General features: G+C 46.5%; 1 pseudogene; it reads right to left on the reverse strand.

Annotated features, from left to right (window-relative positions):
* Positions 1-129: 129 nt before the first annotated feature.
* On the reverse strand, positions 130-1,292 carry LOC120843906 (annotated as a pseudogene).
* Positions 1,293-12,643: the final 11,351 nt, after the last annotated feature.

A 12,643-nucleotide genomic window follows, 5' to 3' on the forward strand; every position in this document is an offset into this window, starting at 1 on the left:
CGTTTCGGAGTGTGAAAGAACTCGCAGACCATAGCTGTTGTTCCCATGCAGTTTCTACTCTGCGTTACCGAACATGCACTCAACAGGCTCAAGTTAAGGCTGTGTGATCCACAGTGAACGTAAATAGCATTAGGAAACTGTTGCCGGATGAGTGCCTGAACACCATTGTAAGCCCCACTCATTGAGGCCACACCGCCATACGCTTGAGCTCTCAAGTACTCCGTTGCAACACGAATGTCGCTCAAACGTTTCACTATCGTGCTGGCCAGACCTTTCCCTGTCATGTCAGTCACAGGAACAAACTGCAGGAACTCTTCTTTCATGACTATCCGCTCCATGTCCACATAGCGCGCACACAGCGAGAGCTGTTCTACACCCGCGTTGTCCGTTGTTTCATCAGCCATGACTGCAAAGCACTTTGCAGCATTCGCCTTCGAGACAAGCTTTTGCAAAACAATGCTATTGCATGCCGATATAATCTCATTTTGGGTCCTCCACTTGGTGTAGGTCGCATTCGCACTGCATCCCTCTAAATGCTTTTTGACAGGCTCATCGCCGTTAGACGCAAGCAACCTTAGAAGCGCCTTGAAATTCCCTTAGTTTTCTCCCGGCTCATTGGATAGATCCATTTTCCCGGCGTCTCTATGGCCACGCAGAGCAATTCCTTGTCTTCCGCACCAGACTACCGTAGTGATGACAGGAGTCAGACATTTCCTGTTTTTAGCTATTTGATCCTTTAACCTGGAGTCAATGTCCTGGTCAATTGGATTCTTTCTCCCCTCTGATATTTCCAGAAACTGGGCGGCACCAAGGACGCAGTTCTTATGAAATGTTGTTGTTTCATGGTCCTTAAAATCCTCAGATGCATTTTTCCATTTGTCGAATTTCGACAGCACAAGCTTGCCAGCGGGCAATCCTCTCTCGCCCACCCCAGATGAAGCAAAAAGGACGCAGTACTTACAAAAGGCGCCGTTCTCCGCGTTGGAATAGACAAGCCAGTTCCATCGGTGCAACCACTTATACTGAAACTTGAGGTTCCTTTTTTCCGTTGGCTTGAAGGGGAAGGTGGGGCTCGGCGTCCAGGCACTTGTCAGCAACTCTTTTTTCTTGACGTCCGTAACCTGCACAAAATAGAAATGACATTTATAAGTAGGGTTTAACCTTGTAACGATACCTTCGGGCCTTAATCAGCTATTCTGGTTAACCATCACCGTTGCAGGTAGAGGAAAACGGCTAGGTTTGCACGGGTCATCCCACCAAGCGAACGAACAAGAACCCCTGCTTGCGCACATGTCAGGCGAGTGTCACCATGAAGGATGTCCCGTCTGTAAAACTTTGTTGTTGAACGTTGCACCAGTGGAACGAGGTTACTTGTCGTGCAAATAAGGCCCGACCTGCGTGCAAGCCATCCGAACAACAGCGGCAACGCACAGGGACCAGTCACGGGACAACGGGAGGAAAAAACGTGGCCGAACTCGTGGCATGGAACCTAGCCTAAATCCATTATTACGTGCGAGTTACGAAAACTACGGAAACAATATTTACGACTACAACCACTTCCACTCTAAATGTACTCATTAAATTATTTGATCACTTGACATTAAATATAATTGAACGTCGATCCAAAAGAAACCATTAATTTTCATTTTCTCTTTGTGTAACGTGATTACTACGGCTGGTCGTTTCATTTAATGTGCCAATTTTAACAAACGTAATATAGTGAATCTCAGCACTAGTCTGAGTAAATACACGTAGATCTAAGAAATAATAGGTTCCGGCAATCCAATTAAGTAAAATATGCAAACCCTATTCGCTTAAATAGTCTCAAGGAAGAGTCATAAAACGATTACGGCTTTGGTCTTTTTGTTAGTCAACTCGCGAAGGAATGATTAAATCCCCGGATGTTGAAGAAAAAAAAAAGGATGCTCGTTGCGATTGAACACATTGCGACTTTTCTTTTACTCGTGCAGTCACGTTTTCTTAAAAACGTGAAACATAGAAACTCTTACATAACTTGAACAAGAAAGAAAAAGCAAGCAAGAAAGACATCCAAAAAGCAAGGTCATTTCTAAAATTCGCTAAATGTTAGAATAAATCAATCCCAAACTCAGCATTGTTGATTGCAACTTTAAGTTCATTTTATTAGTTAAATGCAGCATACAATTTTCGACCTTACGTATGAAAAAAACAGAATGAAAAAGATTCGAAGGAAAAAAAAATCTGGTCACACTTACCGACTTTCCAACGTAGATCCCCTAGTCATTTGGGTGAGTCGCAGCAGAAACTGGAAGATGCTGGGCAGAGACAGATCGCACAGAGGAAACCGGTGAGGATGATGGCGTCTGTTGAATGATCGACTTCTCGATGCTGGGAGTCATACATTCCGATGGTGATGCATCCGTTGGCTCGAAATCGCGAATTTTTTTAGGGAAGTAGTAGCATAAGCACAGCATTTGCTTGGCGCTTCAATGAGGCTTATTTGGTTATATAGCTCATCGCGGACTCTTGAATTCGTGCACCGATCAGTCTTAGAAATTATTTGTTAGACTTACATCGTGGCATGGGTGCGCAATTAGCAGTACTAGTAGAGTAGATGCTTTAAGATGAAAACCGGCAGTTTGCTTGGTAGCTCAATTTCAATTCAATTTAATTCATTTATTTACTTCCATAACACAAAATGGGCGATGGGGGCAGGAGAAAAAGCTGCAGAAATGCAGCTTGACGAAGCCACTGCCCCCTACAGGCAGATCGGTCAGCGGGATACAATTACATAATTTGAAAAAAAAGAACATTTATGCATTACACCGAAGAAAATGTTAGTAGGAGAATAATATTTCACGCAATCTATTCTTGTTTACATTTTCAATGCAGACACCTCTTTGTTTGAAAAAGTTCAATACTGTTGGAAGTGTGCTGAATCATCTGAAGACCATAATTAGTTCTTGGACGTGGTACTCTCAAGGTTCCGGCGGTACGCATATCGTATACAATATTTTTGTTAGTCAATCTGGAAATTTGCCGTAATGGATGATTAGGAAATTTAAGTGATGCCATGTACATAGTTGCTATGTTATATTTAAAACATTCTTTGATTTTCATTACTTTATGTTTAGAAAAAAGACGTTCAGTATGTGCGCAATAAGACTCATTAGTTACGATGCTAATTGCTTTTTTCTGCAGCAAGAACAATTTATTAACGTTAGTACTTGTCGTAGTTCCCCAAACTAGATGACAGTACGATATACGAGGATTAAATAATGCATTGTAAATTAAAATCATTACACGAGATGGCAATATATAGCGATTCTTACATAAAATATCTATGATGCTTGAAAGTTTGAGAGTAAAATTTTGAATATGCGTGTCCCATAACATATGTTCGTGAAAAATCACGCCTAATGTTTTAACAGTTACAAACTTAATTACCGAGCAGTTCATGATTAATTTTGTGGTGGCCTTACACACTGTGCCTTTCGGTTTGAAGATAATTGCATTTGTTTTACCTGCATTAATTTTCAGGGAATTAGAGACAGTCCACCGACTAAGTTTTTCAAGGCATATATTGGCATCGGTAATTGAACTATCAATGTCTTTTCCTGAAAAAAATATACTGGTATCATCTGCATAAATGACAAATGAGGACGTTTTTGTGATAGTAACTATATCATTTATAAAAAGGTTAAACAGCAATGGCCCCAAGACACTACCTTGAGGTACTCCTGTCCGAACTGCTTCCAGCATTGAGGAATATCCGTTTATTTCAACAGTTTGATGCCGGAAACTCAAGTAACTTTCCATAAGAGCCAGGGAATGCCCTCGAATTCCATAAGAATATAGTTTTTCTAACAGAACTTAATGACTCAGCCGGTCAAAGGCTTTAGAAAAATCAATAAATAATCCTAAAGTTAGACACTTGTTTTCAAAATTGTGTAAGATAATTTCTTCTGTAAAAGAGCCAGTTCAGTAGAGCGACCTTTCCGAAAACCATACTGAGAATCTATAAGTAGCATATTTTTTCACAAAAATTATTAAGCCTAACATGAATAACTTTCTCTAAACCCTTGGAAAAAACAGGCAACATTGAGATCGGTCTGTAGTTGGACATATTATTTTTGTCTCCGGACTCGTATAAGACAGACACCTTAGCTATCTGCATAGCTTTAGGAAAAATACCAGTCAAGAGCGACAAATTAAAGATATGTGTAAGGCAAGGCGAGATGATGTCAAGCACGTATTTTATTGGCTGCACTTGCATTCCATTAAAATCGGTACATTTACTGTTTTTGAGGTTCAGAAATGCCGAGCTTACCTCGATCTCGTCGGTAGGAAACAGAAAACAGTTTTGTGAAATTACTTGGAGTTGAACACGGGGAGCCGCTTGTTTGCGCAGGGGAGAACAAATTTGTGAAATAATCATTAAATTTATTTGCTAGTTCAACTCCACTCAACTTATTACCTTCTATTATAAGTTTCCTTATAACGTTATCGTGAACATTCCGGTCTAATAAAATATTAACTTTTTCCAAATTACGTCACTTCTATTTTCACTGTGAAACATTTTGTAATAATATGAATATTTTGCTTTTCTTAGCATGCTGGTTATCTCGTTTCGACACTTCTTAAACTTTTGAAGCACATCTAGGTCTCTAGTGCTAAAAAAACGTGCATAGAGCTTGTTTCTTTTAGTTATCATTCTTAATATTACTTTGGTGACCCATGGGTTTTTGTACTTTTTAGATTAGTTACTTTTTTATGCTTAAAACATTCTTTATATATAGCATCAAATTGATCTATGAAATCGTACGCTTCATCAGCCGAGTTCCTTGAGAGCACCACATTGCAGTTTTTAGACGCCACGGACTGCCTGAACGTTTCTAGCGTTTGAACGTTAACAACTTGAGTATAGTATGTGGTATCATAACTAGGGGCTTTCCTTAAATTATCTAAATCAGCAATAAGATAAATTGAAAGATGGTCACTGATATCAGAACACACTACACCAGCAGAGAGCAGAGTGCCAGTTCTGTTTGTGATAAATAAGTCCAGTAACGTTTCACTGAATGAAGTAACACGAATAGGACAAGTGATTACATTAAAGGGACCAAACGACTGAAACAAAGTAGAAAATTAAACTTGACGAGCAGAAACAGAATTCATATCAATATTGAAATCACCGCCTAAAATTATTTTATAATCGTTCTCACCAACAAATTGAAATATAGTTTCAATAAAACTAAAAAAAGCTAATAAATCACCACTTGGTGGTCTATACATTAAGGCAAACACGATGTTACCGAACTTCACACATAGAGCTTCATAATTATCAGTCATTATAGAATAATCTGTTATGAGTTTCCACTGAATATTTTTTTTAATGTACATAGCTATTCCACCACCGCGCCGAGAAGTACGTTTCAAATAAAATATGTGATAATTCTCGAAGCGCAAAATACCAGATTTTTGATTGTACCATGTCTCGCTTAGCATGATTACATCAAAAGAAAATCCAAAATCATCAAGAAGGATGTCGCTGCCGGGAGGTAGCGCACCGAAGTTTATCGCTTCCGTGAAGTGCACGAAAAGACGGCCTGACGGAAAGGAGGAAATAAATAGAAAGAAAAAGAACGAGATAGAAAAGAGAAAGAGGAGGAAAATGCACAACAAGGGAGAGAGGAAAAGAGAGAGAAACGTAAAAAGAACACGGAGGGATAGCTTCACGCCTCCTCCCTCTCTGGGGGCGGCCAACCAATCATCACTTTTATTTCCCGCCGACCTGACATTTAAAGGACACAGGAAACGAATTTTGGGCTGGAGTAAATCAATTTATATTGAGATTTTACTAATAGCACATCGTTCAGTGGGCCAAAAGAACAAAGGTAGAAAGTCAGAAGCCTGACTTTCGCTACGAAAATTTGCAAAACATAGCGGACTATTTCGTACCTCCTTCCCTTCGTAAACTCTCCGCCTTTTCACTGTGATACATCCGCGGACCCCGCAGCGTGTCACCGGGCTACTAGCCACCATAACCTGGCCCCCGCAGCGCGTCACCAGGCCCAAGCGCACGTCACACGATACCGGACCTCACTTAATCCCTTTACCCCTAAGCTGACATTGCGGTGGAAGCTACGCACTTGCCGGACTAATCAGCCACCTCCCTTTCATCACCTGACCTCATTCTCTGCGGGTCGGTATCCGCGAGAGAGCGTGATCACGTGGAAAATGTGTGGCTGGCCCAACGAGCACGTAGCTTCCACAGCACTGTCAGCTTAGGGGTGAACGGGGTGGGGAAATCAACTAGTCGGAATTTTGTGCGACGGGCTAATCTTCTAGGGGGACAATGGCTGTGTCCGGCTACACAAGCGAGATTCTGAGCAAGAGGGGACTCCCCCCTTTCCGACTTCTTGAACTGTTTGGTACAATGCGCGATTTATGACTTGAGGAGGAAAGCTAAACAGGAAAAAGTTGAAAAAGCGTTTCATGGCTCCTTTAAGTGAAAAACAGAAAGTGGTTTGTTTGTTTTATCATTGAACAACCTTATCACATCTGAAGGAAAGTAAAGTTCTGCGACGGTCATGTGAATAAAAAAAAAATATACAAAAAAAAACAAGCTCACCTAGCCTTATCTTCTACAGCTCGAAGCCCGGATGTCGCTGCCGGGAGGTAGCGCACCGAAGTTTATCGCTTCTGTGAAGTGCACGAAAAGACGGCCTGACGGAAAAGAGGAAATAAATAAAAAGAAAAAGAACGAGATAGAAAAGAGAAGGAGGAGGAAAATGCACAACAAGGGAGAGAGAAAGAGAGAGAGAAACGTAAAAAGAACACGGAAGGATAGCTTCACGCCTCCTCCCTCTCTGGGGGCGGCCAACCAATCATTTTAAAACACCCAACAGAGTCAGCCTACAGGAGGGCCCCTGTCCAATGGTCGATTGGGGGTCGGTCTACAAGCTTATTAGAACGAATTAGAATTGCAAAAAAAAAAAAAAAAAAATGAAGAAGCGCGTCCGCCCGAAACGTCAGTATACCCTGCCACTTCTTTTTTTCGAGTAGCACAACCATATATTTGCCATTAGTGGCAAACTGACAGTTAAAACATATTATTCTTTTTTTTTTTGTCGGCTTGTGTTGAAGCGCCGCTGTATCGTCGGAAGGATCGGCCCAGGCGGGAAGTGTCAAGGAAAATGTCGCCCTCCGGGGCGTCTCGAGCCTAATTGCGGAGCACGGGACGCATTCGTCCCATGGGAAGCTGCCGGATGTGGTCTCGAGTCGTAAACCGTGCCCAACATATCGGCTCTGCGTTCATTGTATGCGCGGTCGGGGTTTGTGGAAGCGCCGTGCATCTTGACGGCGCTTTCTTCTGATTCCCTCGAGGAGAGCGTGGGGTCGTTTGTGTTTTACTTTGGTTGTCCGTTTAAGAGAGCGTGTTGGTGTTCTGCTCGTATGCTATTATGACCGACCGTCTACCAGAAAGAAAATAGCGTGGGAATCTGGGATCCTGTTTGGTTTTAGAGGACGGAGCATGACCCCCACGTACGAGACGCGCGTAAGTCGGCGAAGGCCACACGCGCCCCCTCTCCAAAATGAACAAAACAAACTGACTTTGCGGACAGTCCAATCCCTGCCAAACCTTTACAAAAAAAAGAGAGAAAAGGTAAGCAAGAAAGACATTTAGAAAGCGAGGTCATTTCTACAATTCGCTAAAGTTAGAATAAATGAATCCCCAACTTAACATTGCTGATATCAACTTTCAGGTCATTTGATTTGTTAGATGCAGCATACAATTTCGGATGTTATGTATGTATAAAACAAAATATTCAGGATTCAAAAAAAAAATCTAGTCACACCGACTTTCTAACGTAGACCCTAAGTCATTTGGGTGAGTCGCTGCAGAAACTAAAAGTTTCTTGCCGCCTCACCTTTCCGTGGAGCCGACCGTGACGAGTTCATTATTCGAAGCGGCATTGTCTGAGTCTCTGAGACAAAAGAAGGAATGAAATATCGCACAGCACGACGTATCAACTAAGGTTGTGTCATACTGTCCGTTATTTTATTTTAGAGCGCAGCTCTTAAGCGCCCGTTTCCGGCTTGAGCGGCGTCGCCGTCGGCGTAACCAAGGTCACCCCAAGGTCACGCGACCCCCCAAGGTCACGGGACCCCCCCAGGTCACCCCAAGGGCACGAGACGCCCCGAGCTCACGTGACCCCTCCCAAGGTTACCTCAAGGTCACGTGATCCCTCCCAAGGTCACCTCAAGGTCACGTGACCGCCACGTGACCCCCAAAGTCACCGCAAGGTCACGTGACCCCCAAGGTGACCGCCACGTGACCCCGCCCCCCCGAAGTCACGTGACACCCCCCCCCCCCCCCGAGGTCACGTGACCTCCTCCCCCCGAGGTCATGTGACCCCCCCGGAGGGAGGAGGAGGAGGGGTCTACCCTCCCCTCAATACCCTTCCCTCCTCCTCAAGAGCTGCGCTCCAATTCGGCAATACAGGGAGATGTAAACGGCTTTCACTTTTTTATTTAATCTCAAAATCCAAGGGAAAAAAACACTCTTATCAGCGTGCTGAACTGAACTTACCACCTTCAAGAATATTTCTCGCTAAAATACATAGTAAATGTATACCTCGGTCCTAAATGGTTCGAAATGCGAAGGCGCACGCAGTCCATGCAGTCAATTCATATGGAATCTTTCTGAAAACCTTTTTGGAAACCAATCTGAAATTTCGTGTGTAACGCATATCTCAGCTTTTCTTATTCAACATTCCAGACTACCCGCGCAACACAAAAATGACAAGGCGTTAAAATAACCTAAAGTGTAGAGGCTTTTTCTCTAACAGTTGGGGGCAGAAAACAATTCAAAAACGACCCAAAGGTTAACTACTGGAACCGCTTCGTCTTTTGGGGGTGTTTATTTCTTCAAATACAAAACAAGTCCAAACATAAAATTAATAATGATATTATATCTAGTACAGTAGACAGAGAAATTCGAGGGGACCCTATTGGAAAAACGTACAAGTAACAAACCTGCCGCTTGTACAGTTCTGGTATGACACCACAATAATTTCTTGGTATTAAGTATGCAGCTAGTTTGGTTTGGCGTTCTGCATAACTGGAGATACCGGCACCGCTATGGCTCCGGGTCTGTCTATACTGGCAGCCAGTTTGCTTGCCGATATGATTCCGTGTGGCTGGTATGATTTTGCGTCCGATGGCGTAGGCGAGCACCATCTTTCCACCAAAAACGCTTATGCCACAGGACCACCGTTATAACTAAATCATACATGCAGAAAGACGACCGCCATCTTCCAACTAAAACGTCCATCGTTCACCACCGGTATCGTACATACGTATGTCGAAAAAGAACATAAGCCGCGTTTACATGAACGTGACTTAGTCGCATTGAATCCAGTTGCCGCATTGAATATACGGTCATGTAAACGGCATAATGCGCAAAGCGCATCGCATTTTGGAACGGGGAGGATAATCGCAAGGCGCTCGCTGCTGGAGCGAGTGAACAGCTGAGAACACAGAGGTCGGCATTTTAGGTCGCCCTCACTCACCCTCACCCTCACAGCCACACTCACCTAAGCCCCCCATTCACCCTCACCCTCACAGCTACACTCACCTTCAGCCCCTCACTCACCCTCACCCTCACAGTCACACTCACCTTCAGCCCTTCACTCACCCTCACTGAACCTCACGGCCCTCACGCACTCACCACCCTCACTGCCCTCACGCCCCTCACGGCCCTCATGCCCCTCACTCACTCATGGCCCTCACGCCACTCACCGCCCTCACGCCACTCACCGCCCTCACGGCCCTCACCGCCCTCACCGCCCTCACGGCCCTCACGGCCCTCACGACCCTCACCGCCCTCACCGCCCTCACGGCCCTCACCGCCCTCAAGGCCCTCATCGCCCTCACCGCCCTCACGGCCCTCACCGCCCTCACCGCCCTCACGGCCCTCACGCACTCACAGCCCTCACGCCACTCACCGCCCTCACCGCCCTCACCGCCCTCACGGCCCTCACGCACTCACCGCCCTCACGCCACTCACCGCCCTCACGCCACTCACCGCCCTCACGCCACTCACCGCCCTCACGCCACTCATCGCCCTCACGCCCCTCACCGCCCGTGCGGCCCTCACACCCCTCACGCCCCTCACGCACTCATGGCCCTCACGCCACTCAGGCCAGCTTCAGATGGGGCAATTTCGCCCAGAAACATTACGTCGCAACACCAGCAACACGGGCCGCCCGCGATCACACGCAGCAACCAATTGCTGCAATTTGCCATCGTCATCATACAATTTTATGTTTCTTGCACTATTTAGACAGAATTACGCGTTATAAACGTGTTTTTATGCATTTAAACCTCGTTAAGAATACTAATGCACCTTTCTGAAACAGTTTATTTCCAAAAAACGATCGATTTCAAACCAGAACCAAGTCATTCGGTGTCATCACCACCGGCACGAGGTATCACGTGAAAATTTTGCGTCCCTGATTGGATGCAGCCGCTTCAAACATATTCGAATTGCTCCGATTTGCTTGCTTATTTCTAGCCGGACCCGATCTCAGCAATTCGTGTCGATCTAGGGAAAGCTAGAGAACAACCCGCCATTAACACCAAAATTGCTGAGAAAGATGCTCGATCTGAAGGGGGCCTCACGCACTCACCGCCCTCACACACCTCATGCACTCACCGCCCTCACGGCCCTCACGGCCCTCACGCCTCTCATGCCACTCACTGCCCTCACGCACGCATGGCCCTCACACCCCTCACGCACTCACCGCCCTCACACCACTCACGCACTCATGGCCCTCACGCCACTCACCGCCCTCACGCCCCTCACGCACTCATGACCCTCACCGCCCTCACGGCCCTCACGGCCCTCACCGCCCTCACGGCCCTCACCGCCCTCACAGCCCTCATGGCCCTCACCGCCCTCACAGCCCTCACTCACCCTCACACTCATGAATTTTCCTGGTTTAGAAACTCACTCACCCTCACCTCACCTGTGAAGATGAGGGTGAGTGAGGGTGAGTGAGGGCCCTCATGAGTGAGGTTTGCCGAGGTATGTGAGAACATGGCGGCGGCCAACCTCGTCGGCGGCGCGGAGAGCGGTCCCGCAATTTTTTTTCCCGAGAACAAACGCAAGCTTTTGTTGCGATCATAAGTAAGCGGAGTATAGCGGAGCTGCTCGGTGAGGGCGGCCCCGTCCAAACCTTTGCGAAGTACGACTTGCGCGTCCGAAGGGGTCACAATGGGCGCGTTCAGTAGCGCCTCCCTTGCCTCCGAACGAAGTGCCTCGAGTCGGAGTCATCGGAGCGCCTACTGAACGGCAAAAAAACCCCGCAGCTCCAAACCTGCTTCTACACAACTTCCGCTTCCTCCCCAGTGCCAGACGGTCTCCGAATAAACTGGAAGCAGACGATGGCGAGCACGATCGCTTTTATTTGACGCCGGTTGAAGAAGTCTTTACAAAGTCGTTGAAAAAAAAGCGGGTGATCGTACACAACAGCGCTGCTGTTCGAAGCGATGCAACGCGATCGAGCCCTTCGCTTGGCGGTGCAAAGGCAGCTACTGTTGTAAAAGCCGACGAAAATCGTCGTCTGGTCAGCACACGCAAAATACGGAGCTCAGCGAATCTACCCCGCCGGTTGCGATACCTTTATACGGCCATAAGTTTGTTCTGCCCTTCGTAACGAACTTCCTATAAAATGTATTCGTATACACACGGGAAGTTCGGCCGCGCTCGGCGATCGAGGTTTTGTCGGCCGAAGCGAGCCTCAGCCAGCGTGCACCCCGATTTAGCTACGCAAACAAAACATTAAACGGTATCATGCTCTGCGCGAGTGTCCAACCGGCTTCCAAAGTCGCGTTCATACCCTGTTTTGCTCTGTTGAGCGCGGACAGGACTATCGTCAATATTACCGAGTTTCCGTGCAACGGCGATGAAGACACGGCGTCAAATAAACGTTTGCGTTGTTTATTAGCATATTCAAACCAAACAAAATACGGCCCAATGCATTTTCCGAAAGAGCCTCACCTGAAAAAGACATTCGAACGCGTTATTCGTCTTACCTTGAGCACTTTTCATTAACAAAAGCGAGCAAACCGGGCACCAGCGAAAGAACCGAAGCAGCTTATCCCGCCATATTGTTTGTTTTTTCCTTTTTTAGCGCCGGAAATCGTCACCACTCAGGAAATTACGTCATTTTAGCTCCTTTGACTCTACGTGCACCGTCTCCGGACTCGGTGCTTCGGAGCTTGACTCCGAAGCCCCGGAGTTACGTGCACCGGAAGTGACTTTTGGCCGTCCAGTGGAAGGAGTCAGTGACTCCTTGACTCCGGGGCCGCTACTGAACCCGCCCAATGGCTTCAGTGCAAGCACGAATGACACCGAGAGCTCCGAGCACTGTAGAGCACTGCATGTTAGCGCAGAACAAGCAGCTCCTACTTCGGTGCCGTTCCTGGCTGCGCAAGAGCCTTTCGGACTCGGGGTCCGGTTGGTCCGGTCGCGATCGGCGAGGTCTGGCGCGGCGAAACGCGGAGGCTTCCTCAAAGCGTGCGCACACACGTCGCCTCTCGTTCAAAGTGAACCGGCGGCCCGGCCTGGAGTCCTAAACGCCTTGGTTTTGAT

The sequence above is a fragment of the Ixodes scapularis genome, unplaced genomic scaffold (genome assembly GCF_016920785.2).
Source record: "Ixodes scapularis isolate PalLabHiFi unplaced genomic scaffold, ASM1692078v2 PGA_scaffold1__304_contigs__length_218370807, whole genome shotgun sequence".
NCBI lineage: Eukaryota > Metazoa > Arthropoda > Arachnida > Ixodida > Ixodidae > Ixodes > Ixodes scapularis.